The following is a 17,497-nucleotide window of genomic DNA, read 5'->3' as shown; positions in this document are numbered from 1 at the left end:
GCTGGTTTTGGCGGTGTCAGCTAGTTTATGTGTAAGCTGTATTCCTAAATACCTCATTTTTTGTTTGACGCCCTGTACTGGGGGGGTAGTATTCCAACTCATAATTTCAGTCTTCTCCTTATTTATTTTATACCCCGAGACCCTTCCGAAGTCTTCTGACAGTTTGAATAGTAAGGGGATCGATTCTATGGGGTTAATGGTATATAGGAGAAGATTGTCTGCATATAATGCAGTCTTAAGTTCGACTTCCCCATTTTAAAGGGCAGAATATTGGGGTCTGATCTCAAGGAACATACAAAAGGCTCTATGTAAATATCAAACAATAAGGGGGAAAGGGGACAACACTGCCCTGTGCCTCTGGAGATGTTAAACCAGACCGTCATACCGCCATTAATCAATACTCTTGCACAAGGGTCCTTTAAGGACCTATACCAGGAGGTGGGCGATATTCAACTTGAGGCAGTTGATTCTTGGTTGGACCAAATAGACCTCCCCCAATTACCTAAGGAGGCAAAGAGTTTAATGGCCAGTGAGATCACAGAAGGGGAAGTCAGGGCGCAAGTGAAGAAGATGAGCCGGGGGAAAGCGGCTGGCCCTGATGGCCTACCAATAGAAGTTTACAAAGACAATCTAGAATTAATTCTGCCCACCCTCGTATCACTTTTTAACAGGATCCTTTTTCAGGGAGAAAGTACACCCTCCTCCTGGCTCGAAGCTACAATTGTATTAATTGCAAAGCCAAATAAGGATCCTCAGAGGATAGAATCATATAGGCCGATCTCCCTTTTGAACTCCGATCTTAAAATCTTCTCGGGGTTATTAGCTTCCAGGTTAGCAAAAGTAATAAAATCAATAATCCATCAAGATCAGAGAGGTTTTATACCAGGTCGACAGCTCAATGAGCTTACCTTTCAGGTTTTGGGGGCTATAGATATCGCAGAAGAACAACGCCTCCCCCTTACAATAGTGGCGATAGATGCCGCGAAGGCGTTCGACCTGGTAAATTGGGTTTTTCTTTGGGAGACAATGGTTAGGATGAGGTTCCCACCCATGTTTGTGGAGGGAATTAAATCTTTATAGAAGAACCCTCGAGCAAGAGTGATCAAACCATTTAGGGTCACTACATGCCCGACCTGTGGAGGGTATGGTTAGCATTGTCCCAACTTTTGAGACAATGCCATCATAGGCTAAGAGAATTTCCTGGGCTGAACATACTGGAGAGACGCAGGTTGATAACTCGATATTGCACGTGTTATTAATCTGTTCGTACAATTGGGCCGAGTTCACCTTTACCCACTTTAGGCGTCTTTTGCCATCCGTACATTTTAGGACCCCGCTATCCACCCTTTTTTTTGGCACATTTAGAATCTTGCCTCCTAGATGAATGCAGACCGGGTTGTGGTCACTAAATGGGTTCTCAAGAATTTTAAAATCTGACACATGGGTGCTGAGAGTACTAGAAAGAAATATGTGATCAATATAGGAGCCCACCGCACTGCCTTTGTATGTGGGAACTTCATGAAGAATATGATAGTCCACCTGGGACATGGCAGTGATAAGATCAAATTCATGCATAAAGTTGTTCAGCAAATTACCCCGGGGGTATGATCAAAATGAAAACCTTCTAGTCTGTTGCAACCCATTAAACCGGCTACGGTGTTTGTTGGGTTCCCACAGGGATGTACATTAAAATCCCCTGCAATGACAATCTGGGGTGAAAGTCTCTCTGTGTTATCCCTAAGAAAACTGCCTAGTTCAGCAATCTTACAGTCCCCATTTTTGTTAACAGAATTGTAAAAATTGATCAAGGTTATTGAATCTTTCCCATTTTTGACAGACAGTATTTAGATGTCATTATCACAGAAAGAAAGTCTTATACCAGAACATGTTAGTGCTAGATCATTGTACACGGCCAGTCCCCCTCTAGCTCTGCCACTCCTGGACGGCTCGGCTGGCACAAAGAAGCTTTTGTACCCTTCTATAAATATGTTGTTTCCTACCAGCCATGTTTCTTGTAGGCAGATTACTGGATAAGATTTTATAAAAGTCACCCACATTGGGTCATTGATTTTACCCGCTAGTCCAGCAATGTTCCATGATTATGTTGTGCCTTCTTGTAATTGCTTCTGTTCGGGCCAGGACTTCATCCCCTGTATTTTTTCCAGGTAAAACCACAGAACTTGCCTCGATAATATCCCCTGCATCTATTTCCGATTCAGGGTAAATGATCCGTTCACTTGCTGGCGTTTGCATTTGTTCACAAGTCTGTGCGGGCATAGCAACGGCTGACTCAACGTATGTCAACGGATCGTTGGCTGACATCAATGGTCCTATGAGCTCCTTGATTCCATTTATTTCCACAGATGTAACATTCAGCAGTTGTTTTGAAGCGACCTGTGGTGCTAAATCGTGAGCCAGAACGTCCTGCGGCTTATCCCAGTTTACATCTAGGGGGGTGTCTGTTGTTGATATTAGGGACTTTTCGTGATGTCAATCTACTCCCTCAAGGCCTTCCTGCTGATGGAAGGCGTCAAAGCGAGTGTATGTGGGTACCCTATACTGGGTGTCATAGTAATCATAGTGACCACTTCCAAAGGCATAATTTGGGCACATGATATCCTTGGCCAGTGACAAATTATCGTGGTGAGTATAATACCTGGGTCTGTGTGTGTGCTGGCGATATGTGTTTATTTGGGCCGGGAGGGACGGGGGATAGAAATAGCTGAGATCTACTGTCTGGATCCTGCTTTCTAGGTAGCCTTCCCTCCAACCGCTAATGTAGTTTGCCACCCGCCGATCTTTAAAGTTTATTACAATGCAGTCACCTTCATAGTTCTTTTTTCTCTGTCCTACCCAGTTTAATCCCCTAACATGTAGGATTTGTCCGCTTATAAAGGGGGGGATGGGCCTATGTCTGGTTAGCCAATGACTAACCTTGTTTTTTAATTCTAGATGACCTTCAAACTTTCCTGTATCTAGTGTGGGTACTCCTATCATTACCACCGTGAAGGGGTGGGAATCCGAGGGTAAGTCAATGCGTGAAAACTTGCTAACTGGTGCCTTACTAACTGGTGCCGATCTTTCGGGTTGAACCTGCTGACTAATGCTATTGACGTTGTCGTTATTTAAACCCTCTGCTGCCCACTCACTCTCGTCCCCCCCTTCTGTAGTTTCTGAACCTGCCTTACTAGTCAGCACATTTAAGGGGACCATCTCATCTGTGCCCCCACCTGTTATCACTGGAGGAACTATTAGGGGTTCTTTATACCCCTTATCTAAAAGTTTTGGTAACTGCGATTGTTTAGCCAATTTACACATGCCAGATGTGGCTACGAGGGTGTTTTTAATAATTAGAGGGCACATCGGCTTGGCTTTGTTTTTATGATGGTTCTGGGTTTGGGGAGTTTTGACATACTTCATAAGAATTTCATTATTTCGCAGGTGAACTTCTCCCATCTTTTCTAATTTCTCATCTAACACGATTACTCTTTGTAATAAAGGTAATATAAGGGTTTTCATTAAATGTTCGATTTTTTGAATGAGAGTCTCCTCAAAAGTGTTGTTATCACTTGTCTTGTTGATCGGGTTAGTGTCAATATCAATGATCTCAAGGGCTATATTACTCTCAGAGGCTGCCAGCTGACTTTGGTCTACTGATTTGGGAGTTTGTACTACGATGTTAGAGTCTCTCTGTGCTGGACTCACAGATAACCCCTGGGCAAGCATGTAAGGGGTCAGGGACAACCTGCTTTCCCGAGTGACAAAGTCAGATGGGGGAATTTGAGATGATGGGGTTAACTGTTTGTTCTCTGTGTCAGGGAAGCCTGCATAAGATTCCATAAGGATAGAGTCTTGAGAATATGCCGTGTGGGTAGATGAATTTACCTGCATATGCAGATCCTGGGTTGGCTGAGTGGAAAGGCACATACTTGGGGGTAATCAAAGACGCCTCTCCGTGGTCTCTATCGCATTGACGACAACCCCTATGGTCTTTGCGAGCATTCTATCAATCGCGGTAAGGCTTGGGAGAGGTGTAGTAACTTGAGGCCTTTTCCTTGAAGTGGAACGGGTCGACATAGGTGTACTTCTGCTCTTACTCATTTTGATGGTAAAATGACTTGATATAAAATAGTTAGAATAGTTATACGTAGACCCTTCTACAGCGTACCGCTCAGGGTTTATATACAGACAGAGCGATTAAATTGGAGCAGTTGAAGAAGCAAGTGATATTAATATATACACGGGAAATATGAAGAGGCACCTTTGTCGAAGTCTCTGTAGATCCAGGGGGGGTGGCCCAGCCCAGTCTCTTCCGTCCTCTGAGGGCCACATAGGGCCCGCCCTTTGCCGAGCTTTGCCCGGCGTCCCGATATGCGGGGGTGATGCCAATTTCAAGCGCCTCCTGGCACGAAAATCCCTGTCGCGGCTTCCTGCCGCAAGGCAGCTTGAGGCTTGTGGTTCCGCCGCACCGCGACCGCGCTGAGGGCTTCTGTGGCAGCGGGGGCGGTGAGGAACCAACGGAGAAGGTAGCAGCGTCCCGCCCGGCCAAGAGAGCACAGCCAGGTAGGGGATTGCGGGTTATGGCAAGTTGTGGCTCCAGATACCCGCTCCGCCGGGGCTGATGCCAATTTCAAGCGCCTCCTGGCGCGAAAATCCCTGTAGCGGCTTCCTGCCGCAAGGCAGCTTGGGGCTTGTGGTTCTGCCTCACCCCGACCGCGCTGAGGGCTTCTGTGGCAGCGCTGGCGGTGAGGAACCAACGGAGAAGGTAGCAGCGTCCCGCCCGGCGAAGAGAGCACAGCCAGGTAGGGGATTGCGGGTTATGGCAAGTTGTGGCTCCAGACACAGTGTCTCATTCTTAGATCCCTCAGTGCCCCTGCCGTGATTCATCCCAAGGACACTGTGGGAGCCTTCCATCTACTTCTAGTAATTTTTCTTCTCTTTTGTATATCTTTCCTAGGTTTCTTCCGCCACGCTACCTACGGTTTCATGATCAGAGGGAGCTCCTCCTGCTCTCCCTTTTCTTCATTCTTTATAAAAATCCATTTGCTCTAGTACACCCATGATGTTTAGCAGGAACATATCCATCCCCACCCGAGTCAGGTGCACACCAAACCCCAGATGATAACCTGGGGTTCTCAAGTTGATGAAACCATGTATCACGAACCCCCAGCCGATGGCCCTACATTTCTTTGCCATGGTGATATTCAGTTTATGTCTGGACTTCCACCACCCCCAGATCCAAGGCCCCTCTCCATGCTCTGCACAATATTATCTCTGAAAAAATTACTTAGGCTGGGCGCACCAGTCTTGCCATGGCTGTGAGGCCTCCTTGCATTTTTTCCAGGAGGCCCCTCCTTCCTATTGCTGCCAAGTCATTTCCCCCTAGCTGGACCACCACCGCATCCGGTCTACCACTTTGCCCCATAGCTTCCAGCACTGCGGGGAGCAGTTGTTCCCATTTCATCCCTGATCACCTCAGGCAGATTACTTCAGTGTCCCGAAGCTAGATTCAGCCGAACTTGCGTCTGGCCACCGCCTACCATTGCTCTTGCATTATGTAGGAGTGCTCCACGATCCAGTCTTCTTGCGCTGCTCGGCCAGACCTAAACAGTGGGGGAGGTGGGTGAAACCGGACTGAGTACATTGTGGGGCGTACGTAACGATTGAACGCGCCGGATGCCCATCGCCCTATCCCCTTGATCTGGTCAGTTCCCAAACCTAGCTCTGCAGTCGTGGTGGCTACCCCAATTCAGAAGGAGTGGGACCCAAATACCTTAGCCAGGAGCCCTACCTTATCTAGTGTCTTCCTCATCACTGCTATGAATTGGAACCGGCTCAAGTACGACCAGTCCCCATGCGTTAGCAGCGGCCCCTGTTTGTGTTCCCTGGGTTGCATATACCTTCAAACTAAGCACACTGTGCAGCATGATTTGTCCCTGAAGCAATTCATCCTGCTCCACTTCCCTCTGCATGCCTGGTCCATTTCTGACTGCCTCACGAAGATGTTCATGTGTCCCTACCCTAGTTCTATGTTGGCCTTGTGTATACAGTTGGCATGTGTGCATTCCTCCATGAAAGTGATACAAAGAGGGACAATGTGTTGGAAGGTTGGGCCAACCTGATCAAATGGGAGGGGAGAAGCTGTCACCCACCACACTTGTACTTCAAAGGACCAGCCTCAGCACACACACAAGAAACTTCACACTGGCTATTTGTAACTCGAGTCCTTCTGGAACCAGGGCAGGGGATGGAAGGAAATTCCAGAACCAGATGTTGGGAGAAGTTTAGAAGTTTTTATGACTTCAAAAATGGTCTCAAGTATAAGTATTGGACCCTCAGACCAACTCTTCAGTATGCTTCTGGACCTGGGGATACTACGGAAGAATAACTGCCCTGCTTCCAGAGGACTGCCCTTTTTCTGGAGGTCGGCCCTGTTGTCTGAGAAGGATGACTAAACCTAGTCCCGTCATGAATAGCTACCTGAAGGGACTCCAGGGATCAACTGACTGACTTCCTGTTCAGAGTTAGAGGTATATAACAAGCTCTTGAGGCCTCCCTGCAACTTCCGAGCTGGCCTGCTGCAATGTGACCTGCCTGGAACTGCCTGAGCTCTGCTGGCCTCTGCAAGAGTGAGTCTCTGATCCCAAAGAGGTGCCTCTCCCCAGGACCTTAGTTGACATCAGATTGCACTCCTCTGACTAAAAGGGAGAAATCCTGAATCCAGACGTGCAAGTTCATGCCACCCTGGCTGATCGCCAATGTGAAACTCTGGTGAACCTGAATCTTCTTGTTATAGTGACTGCCAGAGAAGACGCAACATTTGCACTTCATGCTACAGCATCGACAGCCCATGGTGAACGTCAATGCGAAGCTCCAGCAATGGCCATCGCAACATCTGACTGGACATCCAACAGGAGCTTCGTGCAACATCCACAGCCATCCATGACTCCCGGTCTGCTATTTTTGCTACAGCTATAACCACCCACAGTGCTCTCTTCGCTCCTCTGCCCCTGCCACCGCAAACTGGACTCTTCTTGCCTACTTTGAGACAGTAACTTTTTCAGCGGAACTAACTTAGTCCCTGTCTCCAGCCCCTGCTCCATTGTGGTACGCCTGAACTTGTAGCTTTCACCTGGTCTTGCACAACCACATAAACCCAAGTGCATTTAAGGGCTATACTTTCTTTACATCTTTTGGAATTGTTTATTTCCAGTTCCACTAACTGTATTTCTTGTTGTTTGGGTGTCAAATAATGTATTTACTATCACTCTATTTTTCTAAATTGGTGTGGGATTTTGTTTTGTAATCTGTTTTAACGTTATTACTGTATGTGTGCTGCATCAAATACTTTACATATTTCTTCTGTTAACCCTGACTGCTTTTGTGCCAGGCTACCAGAGGGTTAAACAAAGGTTAATTCCGTGACTTTTGTGATTTACCCAGAGAAGGATTGTGGTTGTTGCTTGAATAGGGTTAACATGCCCCACAACCAATAACCCAATATCCCACATTCATCAACGTTTTCACAAATCCAGTGTTTGCAACTTATATGTAGTGAATGCACTCAGATGTACACAACATAGAGGGACATTTTTACACATACATGAACACATACTGAAAGAAGAACATTGATAAAATTCAAAGTATGGGGGAAGAGAATTATCCAAGTGCAGGTGAGCCATGAGTGATCTGCGGCATATGCAGGCCTATCGTGGCCTGTTGAGACACGGCGCCGCAGCCCCAGACCCCTAAAGATAAAGAAGTGGTGTCAGCGCACTAATCTGCTGAGTGACAATGAACTGGCTGGCTGCACGCTTTGCCAAAGAGGGCCCTGGGGGACCAGGGTCAGCGAAGACAATAGTGCCTGCACCAGCGGCAAAAAGACCTGACAGAGTACGATTGCAAATGCCTTTAGTGCATGGTACGTGACTTAGGACACTGGCGTGCTCCTGATGGCCTCCTTGGCTGCTGGACTTTGTTGACGTGGGTGCACCACAATGGAGCTGCTGGTCCATGTGGAGACAGTGATGTGGCTGGGGCCTGCTATGCTGCAGATTTAGAATTGGTGGCATGGAACGAGGGTTGCAGCCTGGCTTACAAACAACGCTGGAAGGTGATAATCGGAGAACCTGCACAAGCTGCTCCTAGTAAGACGTGTGCGGAGAGCGTGGGCTTACAGACCTGAGTGCGTTGAGCCCATAACCTGAAGCAGGGGTTGCCTCGGCTCTGGTAAGGAATGTGCACAACTATTTAGGACAATATTGTGGCGTCGGGGACACAGGGGTAATGGAGGCCTATGCCACGTAGTGGGGACTGGCCTTTTCATTTGTGCGTCTCCTTCGATCTTGGGTGGCACTTGGGTTTAGTTCAGGTGGGCACCATGAGGGTGCAGCTGGCACACAGTCTCTTGGCACTTTCTTGAGCAACAAGTGCGCCGGGGCACAACGCGTGGTTGAAGGAGGCGTTTGCCAATACGCGCTTAAGAATTGGGATAGACATTCCTCTGCATCTTCTCTTTTCTCCACCCCAATCTGAAGTGCGCGATTCAAAGTTCGCATGAACCTCTCGACTTCCCTGTTTGTCTGGGGCCATTGTGGGGTGATTTTCCTGTGATGGATGCCTCTTGTGGTGAGATAGGCCTGAAAATCCTTCCCTTGAAAGGGTGGGCCGTTGTCCGATCTTATCTCTTCCGGTAGGCCCATCATGGCAAACACTTTTTCCATGGCCTTTTTCACATGTGTGAATGCAGTGGAGGGCACCACCTCCACGAACAGGAATTGTGAGTAGGAGTCGATCAGCATGAGGGTGTGTCGTCCGTCTGTGGGCCCCCCACATCTGTTGTCTTGACTGCTGTTCTGCGGCCGTGAGGGCACTGACCCAGTCCAGAAAATGTTTCCAGTTGCGATTTGTGAGGGTGGCCTTCACCCAGTTAAGGCACTCGTCTTCCTCAGTGGCCTTCCCGATGACTTCTAGTGTGAGGGCCACTGGGCAAGCCTCTTGCGACAGCATCCTTACGAATTCTTTGACCTCCTCCGTGTCTACTGACCCCTGCTCTGTGGCAGTGGTCCCGGGGTGTCTTGATAGGAAGTCAGCCGGGTTGTCTGCTCCGGAATGGTATATGACTTCAAAACGATAGGTCTGCAGTTGGATGGCCCACCTTTCGATTCGGGGAGGGGCCAGTCTGGCCGTCCCCGCAAACAGCGGCACCAAGGGCTTGTGGTCTGACACGACCTTGAACTCATGGCCATACAGGTATAGGTGAAAGTGTTGGCCTGCCCACTTAATGGCCAGGGCCTCCCGCTCGATCTGCGCGTACCTCATTTCAGTTGCCGTCAATGCCCGACTAGCATAGGCAGTGGGCACCCACTCGTGTGCTTCTGTTTCCTGCATGAGGACAGCCCCGAGGCCAACTGGGCTCACATCCACAACCACTTCTGTGCGCCGATGTGACCGGAAGTAAGCCATGACTTTGTCGTCGATCATTGCATTTTTGATAGCCGTGAAGGCCTCGTCTTCTCTTGCAGACCATGTCCATGGTTGGCCTGACTTGGTTAGCATGCGTAGCGGCTCTGAGAGGGACGCCAGACCGGGGATGAAGCGGCCACAATAAATGGGCATTCCTAGGAAGCTCCTCACTTCGGTTGGGATGTTGATTTAGGCACCAACCTGATTGCTTCAGCTTTCTTTGGATCTACTTGAAGTCCTTCTCTGGAGAATATGTATCCAAAGAATTCTACTGACAGTTAATAAGAGGAGCACTTATCCCGATGTAAGGTGAGACCGTGATCAGCCAGGCATTGTAAGGTGGCCCGGAGGTGTGTATAGTGCTCTTCTAGTGTCTTTGAAAAAACAAGTATGTCGTCACTTAGATTTATAACTCCGGACAATCCTGAGAGCGTCTCCCTAATGGTGTTTTGGAAAACTTTGGCGGCCGACGACACGCCGAAGCTCAACCGCTTGTACCTCCGAAGTACGACGTGTGTGGAGAAGGTGGTTATGTTGCGGCTATCTGGGTGTAGCTCGAGCTGGTGATACCCGGCGTTTAGGTCTGCTACAATGTCGTCCATCGTGGGCGGCAGGTGCCTCTCTCTTTTCACTGCCTTGTTGGGTAGGCGCATGTCTACGCACAGGCGTATAGCGCCCGGCTGTTTCGGCTTCGGGGCTATCACTAGGGGCGATACCCACAGAGTCGGGCCGACACCTTCTCTATGACGCCCGAATCTTCGAGTTTTCGCAACTCTTCTTCTACCTGCGGCCGCAGATGAAACAGTACCCTTTTTTGCCTTAGGGCTGTCGGTCTGATGGTGGGGTCCACATGGAGCTTGAACGTCTACCCTTTTAGGCAGCCGAGTCCTTGAAACAGGGCAGGGAAATCTTTCAGCATTGCGTCTGCGTGCAATTCTTGCACACTTGCCGTGCAAAGAACACCAGTTGGAGGTCTTCGGCCGTATGGCAGCTGAGCAGTGTGCCGCGTCTTCCACCCGTTACGTGGAACCTCGTCTTTACCTCTTGGTCATTACAGGCAGCTACTACTTCAATCACTCCACGCAGTGGAAGCGGGTCATCACTGTCGTAGGTATAGATCTTGGCCTTTGATGAAGATAGTGGCGGGCGTGGAGACAGTTGTTCATATTGTGCACTATCCATTACGTTTACCGACGCCCCTGTGTCGATGAGTGCTTGTACAGGGGAACCGACTATGGATATCTCACACATGGGGGTTGGCCTCCTTCTCGAACCCTCTCTCCCTACGAAGGATACAAAGAAAAAATCATCATCATCGTCTTCAAGGCGAAACGCTGACTGCCATGCGTCGCTACATGGTCCTGGGTCCTCCAGTGACAGCTGTTGCATGGAATGTGCGGGGCTCTTCACACTCGGTCCGGGGCAATGACTGCCACTGCTGCGGCACATTCTCGCGAAGTGGTTCATTTTTCCGCAGTTCGAGCATACTTTGGTTGGGACATTCACCGCCACTCCAGGTCGGTCTAGGACAGCCTGCATCTCATCGGCCCAGGCATTGGAGAGCTCATGCGATCTCGCAAGAACGAGGATTTCATCCAGGGAGATCCACGGTTGCCTGAGGATGAGGCGTCTGAGTTGCACTGACCTGCAACCCTGGATGAGTTGCGCGTGTATCTCTAGTCGTTGGTCCGGCAGTTCGCAAGCCAACGCCAGCTTCCGCAGCCTTGCGTAGAATGTGTCGATCGATTCCGTCTAGCCTTGTCGCGCTCGGCGCAACTTGAACCATTCGTAGTCTGGATTCACTCTGGGGTCAAAGTATCGGTTAAGTGCTCTGACCGCGGCGTCGTAGTCATGGTCTCCGCCTCTGTCCGGCAGTGTTTCGAAGAGCTCGTAGAGTTCATCTCCCCCGTAACACATCAGCAGTGAGTGTTTTGCTCTTCCATCGGTCTCTCTAACTCCGACGAAGTAGTGATCCAGCCTCCCTATCCACAGACGCCATCTCGCTGCGGCCGTGAATGGGTCTGAGAGTTCGCTGAATGGGGTAAGGGGAACTGCAAGACTGTGTCTGGGAGGAGCCGGCGCAGCAGCCGCCCCTGGGCCAGCGGCATTCACGGCAACTTGAGGTGGCGCAGCAGCCTGAGGCCCGGCCAGTTGTGGAGCCTGTTGTTCCGTTGGCATTACAGCGGCGCCGCCGTCGTTCACAGGCTGCATGCTTGTGCAGAGTGGTAGGCCGGCATGTGGTCGCTGCCTGAGCAGCGGAACTGTGTCCTGCTATGAGGAATGTGGGCGGGGCATCTCCCCGGTGCGTCCGCATGCTGGTCTTCGCTATGAGGCGCAGTGTGTTGTACTGGGCCCTTGCGTGTGGTGCCTGGAGGTATTCACCAATGTGTGGTGCCAGTGGTGGGAGCGATGTGGGCAGGCAGCTAGATTGGTTGCGCCGTCGATAGCCCTCTCTCTATGTGCACAGAGAAACACGTGGTGTGCTGTGAGGTGTTCCCCTCTCTGTGGTGGGCTCAGGGAAGATTTGTAAGTGCCGCTCTGAGGCACCCTTGTCCAATGGGCCTCACTGGTGTAGGCACTATCTGCATGTTGCCGCCTGCTTTCCTGGCGGGGCCCAACCTGAACACAGGCAATGTCCACGTGTGGGGCCGGCAGCAGTGGATCTGGGCATGAGGGCCGATCCCTCCCCCCGATGTCCAGCTTCCGTCCACCCGATGCGTGGGCAAATGCTGGGCCAAGACTATTACCCCGATGCGCCCGTGCGCGAGCCGATGTCCGTTCGTGCGCCAGGTACGTCCAGGGCGCGGGGGCCGAGATAGTCCCCCCAAAGTGCCTGACAGCAGATGGGGACGCACGCCTGCGGCGTATGCATAGGCAGACCACCCAGGGATGCAGCTGCGGGACGTAGCGGTGTTGGGGCCGCGGGCTGAACAGGGCTGCACACCCGGGCCGCAAACCTCGTTGGGATAGAGGTGCGGGCTCACCTGTAGCGCTACGGCCTGGCGCAGGTCCGACGCCGGGACACTCAAACAGGCACACGGTCCGACGAAGGGCAGCAGGGCATGTTTCCCCTTGTGGCAGCCTCACGCCGAGGGCTCAAGCGCGACAGGCGCAAGCCCTCCAGGCAGGAGGCCAAACGGCAGGACACTTTTGCGGGGCTAGGGGTGGGATGAGACCCGCCTCGTCGCCAGTGTGGTGTCGGGGACACAGGGGTAATGGAGGCCCATGCCACGTAGTGGGGCCTAACTGTTTCGACAATAAAGACACGGACACTCTCTACTAGTTAGGGCCAAAGACCACGAGCGGTCTTCCGCCCGTTTATTTATACCCAGGGGCTACCCCGCCCCTGAGGTGTATGCGTGCGTGTGTGCGTCTGTAAACGGGCCGGGTGCTCCGGCTCCGTTACTACATCCATGGGCAGAGGAGTGACAGCGAGGGCTGCATTAGTGTGGTAAAATAGGCTCCAAGGCACCCAGGCCAGCGTTACCTAGGGCAGGTAGAAGTCAGACAATCGTTGCTGCAGGCCCCTGTTTGACAGCAGAGCAGAGCACCATTTGAATTGTACCCACTGTATGGTGTGGGGCTTGACTGCATGCACCCTGACACCAATGATAATCGTAACTGACTGCTGAGGTGCCATAAGCAGGTGCCAGGCACGTGATTGAAAGGAGACAATTGACAAGTGCATAAAAAGCTGAACCTGTGGATGTAGAATTAACAGGAACAGCGGGGCAAATACACCAAGGAATAACATGTAAATACAATACATGAGGCTGACTGTGATCTCGAGGTGCCTGGGCTGTACTAGCAGCATGTGTGACTTGGCAAAGTAAAATTGTGCTGAAGGAATGATATATGAAGTAATCGCACGCACAAGATCACTTCCAACTGAATGCTAACCGTCAACCTGCACTGAGGGTGCGCGATATGACAGTGCGTCACTGGAACCGGGACATCGGAGGTGAGTGCAGAGCAGAGCAGAGCCCTGGGGCCTTATTTATGAGGCCTTGCGTCAGTTTTGCGCTGCGGATGCGTCACTTTTTGTGACGCATCTGCGACGTAAAACATGCGCCTTGTTGCGCCATATTTAAAAAGTGACGCATCTAGGTAGATGCGTCACTTTTTAAACCCCTGCGCCAGATTATACCTGCGTCAGGTATAATGTATGCAGAGGGGGCGTTCCCCCGCAAAAAGCCTCGTAATAGTGACGCAGTGAAATCTATGAGATTTCACTGCGTCACTTTTAGGATGCTGTTGCGTCAAAATCTTGTGCCTGCCTCACAGCAGGCGTAAGACTGACGCAAGCCCTTTCACATGGGGCTTTCCCCATGTGAAAGGACGCATTGCTGGAGATGCGTCACTTTTGTGACACACTCCAGCAATGCGTCACTTTTGCGCTTACAGATGCGTCAGAAATACTGACGTATCTGTAAGTCCTTGCGACATGATGCGTCATACATTAAATATGACGCATCATTGGTGTCGCAAGGAGTGCGCTGTGAAAAGTGGCGCATCGCTGTTTTCACGCAGCGATGCGTCACTTTTCATAAATGAGGCCCCATATACCTACCAGCTCCAATCGGCATCAGCGTGGTGTAAGTGTGCAGGGCTCAAGGGCTGGGAGTGCTTGGGGACCGAATTGCTGGTAAAGAAGGGGAATTTGGATCGCAATCAAACTCTGTTGAATTTTGAAACCAGCTCCACAAAAAAATTTCTCAGGATATACCGCCGGAGGGCGGCAACCTCCAGGCATGCATTGACCAACCATGCTGGAGACTACCCTACAAGTGATGCAGGTGAGTTTACAATCAACTGATGGAAAAATAGATGCACTAAATCTCCGAATGTAAAATATCACTATCAAACTAGAGCCACGAGAATCAAGACTGCAGAGCAAAGAATATCAATGACTGTATACAATGGCAATGAAATGCATTAAAAATGCTTTAACATGGAAAAAGTGTTGGAGGCCATTTAAGCATAAAATGGGTACCTTAAAGTCCGGTAATGCCACAATAATCTGTGGATAACAGGTGTGCCAATGTCCACTAGCCCTGGGCAGAGTTTGCAGTGTTGCTCTCTGCAGAATCCCGCTAGTGGCTAGAACATCCCACTGCGCTACGCAGAGTTCCATGGGTGGGCGGAGTTTTCTCAGGTGCCTGTTTGCTTTGCATTTTCCATTAAACTCAATGTGGAGTACATCTTTGCATTCCTAATTGGTCGCAACTGGAACCGTGCGGTTTGCATGGGCGTGGCCATCTTGTTTTCTACCCTGGTTCTGCTGCTAGACCTAATCTTCAATCCCTCTAATCTTTAAAATCCTGGACCCTCCTAATTAATCTATTCCTTATTTTTATATATTGTATTAGTGTGTGTTATTGTGCATTTTATGTTCTTTTAAATCATGTTTTTAATCACATTTTATATTTTGTTTACTTTACCCATTACTTCCTTATTTCTTCTTTCCTTTTCCTTCCATTTCCTGTGTCTTTTCTAATCTTTATCCACTCATTGCCATTGGAGAGCAGGGTCATCGACCTTGCTGGCAGCGCTGCCGCCTAGGTGTGCGGCACCGGTCAATCTTTTAGCAAGGAGGAGGTGGCAGCACTATGTTGTTTGTGCAGTGCCACCTCCCCTCCATGTTGACAGCAGGCCTGGAAGTGGACACCACCTGTGAGAGCATCGACTGCATTGAGGGAGGGTGCACCAGTGTGTGCAGTGCACCAGCTAGCTTTGGAGCACCATCCAGCAGCTGTCCCACCATTGTGCGGATATTCTTGACAGGGAGCAGGACCTGCTCGGTACTGAGATTCCAGTGCTCGGTGAGTATTAATTGAGGGCTCGATTCACAGAACTAACGTAAGACAAAATCCTAAACTTACTACTTTTGGTATTTATGGAAGTTAGGATTTTGTCTTAAGTTTGTCTTAAGACAGACTTAAGACAGACTTAAGACAAAATCCTAATTTAAGTCTGTCTTAAGTCTGTCTTAAGTCTGTCTTAAGACAAACTTAAGACAAAATCCTAACTTCTGTGAATACCAAAAGTAGTAAGTTTAGGATTTTGTCTTAAGTTAGTTCTGTGAATCGGGCCCTATATGTTGTGTTTATGTTCTAATATTTTTTTTTCAAATAGCAGCTCACAATCCGAGCTAAGCTACATTTAGTTTATGGTAAGAATATTATTATTATGTGATTCAGTTTCTGCTAGATAGCTGCTCAGCTCTACCTAATCATACTCATCATTGGTGCTTGCTTTGGCTGAATAATTAAAAAGCCATTGCAGACTCTACTATCCTCCTGTCACCATAGTGAATCAGTGATATCAGTGAGTTAGGATTCTCTATGACTTTGTCTATATACCTCATACAGTTCTAAGCTATTTTACAGCGATGTGTAGTATGCATCTACGTTGTCCATCAAGGGGGTTGAGAAATTAGAATAAAATCAAATTTCAATCATTGCAATGCATTAGTTCAAAATGTAGTTTTTGTTAAAGAAAATTGGAATACGGATTTTAGGATTACTATGAGCAACTTAAAGATTGTCGATAGACTCGAAATTAGTACTATAGGCGATCTGTTTTAGAGTAGTACAATGTGACTGCACTTGCTGTCACAATAATTTTGTGGAGATTAACCAAATCCCTAATATATATTTTTTTATTCGTCTTCAGTTCTTACATCATCACCCAAAGACAAGAAGAAGGACACTGTGGAGATGGCCTGTGAGTAGTTAGTCAGCAAGAGGTGCTGACAACCAGCGCTGTTGCCAAGGACTCTGCTATCCCCAGAGTGCCCTATTATTTATTATTATCATTTCCCTAATGTTCGGTTTCATGATAGTTATGGGCTTAGGGTAGAATCTTGGGGTACTCTAATGTTAGTGCTGGGTTCCAGGACAGGAGTTGCTGCCTGGAGGCTGGTGTTGCTGGTGAGAAAGGAAGTTGCTCTGAAACCCTTACCTGCCATCTTACTTTCCTGTGGCGACGAGGACGGGATGGATATACACCTTTTTTTCCTCTGCCCACTATGCTACATATGCATTTTTCCTTGTTTATTTTTTAGGTGGAGCTTAGGCAGCACATGCGCTGCTCTCTGAGGCATGCTCTATTAGAGTATGGACTTGAAGCTCCGCCCACTCTCCACCCATTTATTTTATTGGCTTGTGCTACTGTCCTTTGTAAATTCTGCCTTCCAATTTGTTATTAGGCTTGTTAGTCCCTCCCTAGTTGTCTTTATTTGTAACCTTAATTCACACAAAAGAGGAAGGGTGAGGGTAACAGACTGTCCTACTCCAGACCCCCAGTCAATACTTTTATACACCTGAAGGAGTAGGGAGTGGTAAAAGTCTCTCTGTATATGTGGTGACGTGTGAAATGTGTCTTAATACTGCTCTCACTCATACAATTATGTGACATGCTTCATTATAGGGCTGCTACAAAACACCCATGCGGAGCAATAGGGTAGGGGAAGACACAACACAACACAACACAACACAAAAGAGAAACAAATAATGTCTAAAGTGACTGGGATCACCAGAAGTGAAAGTGCAGTGTAGATTAAAACTAGCTCGGAGGTGTCGCTGTGCCTAAACTTTATTCCTGGACCCTCCATCCAGGATTAAAAACGTGAAGGATAGTGGTAATTGGGAGATGCTATGTGCTCCTCACACCCCTCCTTACTGCCAAATCGTCACTATGTTTCAGCCGTTTGTTTGTGCCCCACGTTCAGGGTCACACCAGCCTTCGTCAGGGCTCTACTGTTCCCAGAGTTTATATATATATATCTCACCTCGTTTCCTGAGATGAGCGGGTGTCAGAACCTCTTGTTCTGGCTCCGAGGTACTCTCTAGAGAGTACTCTGTTGATGTACGAGTTTACCCCTAAACAATGTTAAAACTAGCAAGAGACAGGGTGAGATCCCCTGTAGTCACACTTACATCAAGGTGGGTGCTCTCCTCTTGACTGCTCATCTTCTCTCACAGTGTACATGTGTAACCTCCCATGAGGACTGTCCCTTTTACTTCTGTTC

This window comes from Lissotriton vulgaris, chromosome 3_1, assembly GCF_964263255.1.
Source record: "Lissotriton vulgaris chromosome 3_1, aLisVul1.2, whole genome shotgun sequence".
In the NCBI taxonomy this organism is placed as follows: domain Eukaryota; kingdom Metazoa; phylum Chordata; class Amphibia; order Caudata; family Salamandridae; genus Lissotriton; species Lissotriton vulgaris.
Note: the sequence above shows the minus strand (reverse complement) of the source record.